Consider the following 5,011-nt stretch of genomic DNA (forward strand, 5'->3'; position numbering starts at 1 on the left):
ATATCGATATTTTAGTTCCGATATAATACCTATATCGATATTGCTATCCGATATCGATATCGATACCGATATCGATATTTTTCTTTCGATATCCCATCCCTAAGCTGAATACGATTTAAAACGATGCGTGAGACAACAACCAATAAATAAATAAAAAAAGATAAAATATAAACAGAATAATGTAAGTAAGTAATTATACAGAATGAAAATTAATACAAATAAAATGATGAAGGAAGTGGATTATTTTATTTATTATTATTTTAGTAGAAAGTGGATTATTTTATTTTCTGCTTTCTTCATCACTTTATTTTTATTACTTTTCATTCTGTACAATTATTTACTTAATTCATTTTGTTCATATTTTTTTTTCTATTGATAGGAGAAGATGGTGCAGTCAGCAAAGAACAACATAAATAAACAAAAAAATTATAAGACATTGGGATTAAAAAAATAAACATAAAAATAAATTTTATCATGATAAAACTGATATTCTTGATAAATAATCATTCCCTTGTCTACGAACTAATCTTACTAAAACAGATAAACCTAAAGCACCTTCACATACTGTAATAACCAAAAATAACAAAAGAATATAAAGCTCATAACCATATATATGAAATATGACTAAAAATAATGAAAAAAAGACACACAAAACTATAAATTCTAAATTTAATAAAGAAAGTAAAAGATGTTTACGAGTTGAACAGAAAATAATAGTTCCACTTAAACAACTAAACAATAAAATATATTCAAGAAAAATAAGTTTTAATAGTTTAAATATAAAACAATGATTTTATAAATCATAAATAGGATTTTAACTTTTAAAACTTCAGTAAAAAGAAATTTAACTTATCTTCAATCTCCAAAATTGATATTTTTATAAACTATTTACTGTATATGATAAACATCTTATTATCATCTGTAATTATTTGATCTATAATTTTATTAACCTTAAATCATCCTTTAAGAATAGGACTTATCCTAATTGCAGTTGCGAGCCTATCTTCTACGCCACAACCCCTAATCGACTGAAACTCAGGTCGAAACGTCGGCATAAAATAAATAAATATGGTTTGTTTATTTATGTTGTTCTTTGCTGACCACAACCCCCGACAAACTTCTCCAATAATAAATATTTATTTATGCCGACGTTTCGTCCTGAGTTTTAGGTCTTCATCAGGGTGGTTAAAACTGGCTAAACCTTTTTTTTTCTATTCATTGGTTATTATTTGGCTCTGTGTTCTTAGCCCTGATAAAGGCAAGAAACTCTGGCACTATTAAGTAAGTTCTCTCAACTTATATGTGTTATTTTCTGACAGCATCCCAAACCATTATCTCCTCATAGATTTAATTTTTTATTCTCTAAACATCTTAACTGGTTTTGACAATGATCAAGCTATAATCGAGCAACTTGGGGAGAGGATTGCTGAAGGATGTGTGTTCGATTCCTACTTGTGCAAGTTCATATTTATTTAACAACCCCGAGCAGCGATTCGACATTCTCACTTGTATAAGTCTATGATAAGGACTTAAGAGAAAAATGTAGGACGAAACGTAAAGTTAATAAATATGTATAATTTCAAAACGGCAATTATAAGATTTTTTAGAAGGGCGTATTAACACAAATTCAAATTGAATAGGGCTATCAACAAAAAATCGTATTTATAAAATTATAATCCGTGTTACTCTAACCCAATAAATACATAAGACATAACTAACAACAATAAATATAAATAGACAAAATAAAAAACAGAAATAAGAGACGGACTACCTGCTAGAGAGAACGGTTAGGTGTTGGAAAAACACACTTCCTACCTCCATTTCATCTCTACTCAGTTCTGGCACAAACCTTCAATTGATTGTATCATAGCAATGTAGAACAAACTGTAATAAACTATTGTAAGTAATGTTTTAATTGTGGTAGTGATTAATCATAAATTATACGATGTATATGTAATTTTTTAATAATTAATTTAAGAAATTATTAGTTCTAAAAAACTGTTAGATTATGACTATGGAAAAAATTATGCTCGAAACGTCGTCTAAATATATTTGTTTTATTGACTGATCCACAAGTCCCACTAAAATATATGTATAACTTTATAAAATTATTGGATAAAATATTTGGACATTGGGAGTGGACAACATAAAGTTATTACGTTTAAATAAACAGAAATTATAATTTTTATAACAGTAAGTAAGTTAGTTTGTTGTTTTATAGAATATCCTGAGGATGAGTGAATAGCCCGAAACGTTGGGAGAAACTACATTAATTTAAAGCATAAAGGAATCTTTGTTGATGGATGATTTTTATCACTATATAAAAAATTATGTTTTTCTTTATCTGTGATATATATAATTTTTTTAACTTAGGAAATACTATTTCTTATTTTAATTTAGTTGACATTGACAAGAAAAGTGATATGATTTACTGGGAATCTTAAAGTAGTGCGTATATATTATATTGCCAATCAGTTATCGATTGATCGATTTATATTATATCGATTATAATGTTGGATGATAATTATTGTATCTTTATAAAGGCTAGAGGAATTACCTTCGAAATAAAAGTTGCGTATCCTATCATTACTCTCCAGACTATATGGAGATAGCGGCTAGGACGCCCTGCAGTCTGAGCGGGCAGACATATCCTTGGAAGAACCGGTTCGGGAGATGCTGTGTCCTGCAGGAGCTGCCTTTCTTGGAGGACTACAGCCCTTGCCAAAATGCTAACCCCACCACCTCCCCTCTATAGGAGATCCCCTCCACGTTATTCTCTTCGGGATAAATTATATGCGCCATTGGGGCGAGGCAGCGCAAGGTGTGGGGTCTTGCGTCAGCGCAAGATGACCCGCGGTTCCATGGATTAGAACTGGAATCAGAGCTCAGGTATTGACGTCACAGAAATCGATTGCCATTGCGATGTTTATATCGATAGCGTCTCTTGAATAAAAGAAAGGTTCCTGTTACCTAAAAAAATGTTTTATCAAATTTACTAAATGTTGGCATTACTACTTAACCTAATACCTAATGATCCCACAAACTCTTTTTATAGTAAAAACTTTTTTTGTTTGTTTATAGACACTTAAAACTGTATTTATATAAAAATATATCCAGTAAATTTGATGTGAGATCATAATGGTGTGATTCAGGCATGTAGAGAAACTGCCCAGTAGTACCACTATAATAATAATTCTACATTGAGGTCACGAGACCATCTTCTTTTCAGGTGCCGTGGAGGATTTTCAGAAATGTTAGAAACTAGTGGAATTAGGTTATTAGGGAGTTTATAATGAAAGTATTGATATCTGGTTCGGGCTAAATCGGTTACTTGTAGAATAAGGTCTTTATGGATTTTATTTGCAAAGTAAGGAACATTGAGGATTTTACGAAGGATTGGATACGAGAGTAATTCTTAATAACAAAGGTTTAGTCGAGCCCTAAAGCTTAACCATATGTCCAGATAGTCGCGTGGATCAGTATTTGTAATGGATTGGTTTAGAACGTTTGTCTGGTTACTGCTGTAATAGTCCGAATCGAAGAGCAGTTTCCTGTCTTTTCATTCTTGTGTGAGGATTCCATGTCAGTCGTTCGTCCAGATGTAGTCCAAGGTAGCGGATCTAGGATCCGACTTGCAGTCGGTATATTTACAACGAAGGGTAAAGATGATTATTTTAAACCTCTAACAATTCTTCGAGGATGGGGTTGGAGAGTTTGGGATATAATTTAACCTATTTTAAAAAAATCCCTAATTTTCTAGTAGTTCGACGAATTTTTTCACGAAACTATCTTGAACCAAATGAGTAAGTTTCCATCAAATTTACAAGGACACCATATTATACATTCCGTATAGTATTCGCCGTCAAGGTTTCCCCAGAATTATTGAGATTCACCGTGAAGGTTTGCGTTGAGCAAACATTTCCTAGCTTTTATGTAATAATTTATTTATTGTTATTTACAACTGTATACAAATATATACAACAAGTAAATTTGCTGTAGATGATATAGTGACATGATATAAACATGTAGAGAATCTACCCACTGATAGAATTCCAATAACATTTCTAGAGGAGAAGATCTCCAGGCCATATTCTTTTCAGACGCCTAGGAGGATTATTAGGTAAGGAAGTAGATGCCAGGCCAGAAACAAGTGGATTTGGGTGGTTGAGAAGTTTTCAATGGAAGGATTGGTATCTGGTTTTGGCCAAATCGGTAACATATGGGACATTAAGGTCATGATAGATGACTTGATTTGTGACAAAGTAAGGAGCATTAAGGATTTTACGAAGGATTTTGGACTTTAAGGATTGGATTCGGGGGATTATGATAGTTTAGTGGAGCCCCAAAGCTCAACTCCGTATGTCCAGATAGGCCTTATAATAGTCATGTAGACCAGTCTTTTGTAATGGATTGGCCATTTAGACCGTTTGTCTAGTAAATGTTGTAATAGTCGAAATCGACGAGCAGTTTCTTGTCTTTTTAGTCTTGTAGGAGAATTCCATGTTAGTCCTTTGTCCAGATCTACATCTGGACTAATATTTAACACTACTGTTAAATAGCTTAGATTCGAAAAGTGACTGACAGATTCAACGGGATTGGAAAAGAGCGGTAGGATGTCGACCACGGTTTTACTGATCTTTTGATCCCTTTTAATTTATTCGGAGAGCTTTCATCCCACTTGACCTGCCATCTTTCCGATATTTTTAATTTAAGGGGTCTACTGAGTTCTGCTAGGGTACGAACGGCGTTCCCTCTGGCTGCTAAGAATTGTTCTTGCGAGGAGATGAAAGAAGCTGAAGACTTATAACCAGGTGCGATCAGATACTAAGAAGTAAATAATAAATTACATTTTTTTTCCTTTCTAAATATTTATAAAATACATTCCTTATTTCCATTTTACCATTTATTCTCATTAATGTTTGAAGTACCACCAATGGGTGGTTCCTTCCCAAGATTTTCAAGTGTATATGAAACATACTACATATTTACCTATTGTATTATTTTGTACAGT

The 5,011-nt window shown here is 32.4% G+C and overlaps 1 protein-coding gene across 2 annotated transcripts in view; it reads right to left on the reverse strand.

Moving 5' to 3' along the window:
• The window catches only part of LOC106681269 (protein decapentaplegic), a 135,300-nt gene that overhangs the window by 26,906 nt on the left and 103,383 nt on the right, over nt 1–5,011 (reverse strand). The window contains exon 1 of one of the 2 annotated variants that reach the window (XM_014421517.3): nt 2,558–2,709. The exons of the other annotated variant lie outside the window; for it this stretch is intronic. The gene's annotated coding sequence lies outside the window, so the exon portion shown is untranslated. Of the gene's footprint in view, nt 1–2,557; nt 2,710–5,011 lie in introns of those variants that run through there. 2 annotated transcript variants of the gene reach the window in all.

Source organism: Halyomorpha halys, unplaced genomic scaffold, assembly GCF_000696795.3.
Source record: "Halyomorpha halys isolate HHAL.00 unplaced genomic scaffold, Hhal_1.1 Scaffold19.1, whole genome shotgun sequence".
Classification (NCBI taxonomy): Eukaryota; Metazoa; Arthropoda; class Insecta; order Hemiptera; family Pentatomidae; genus Halyomorpha; species Halyomorpha halys.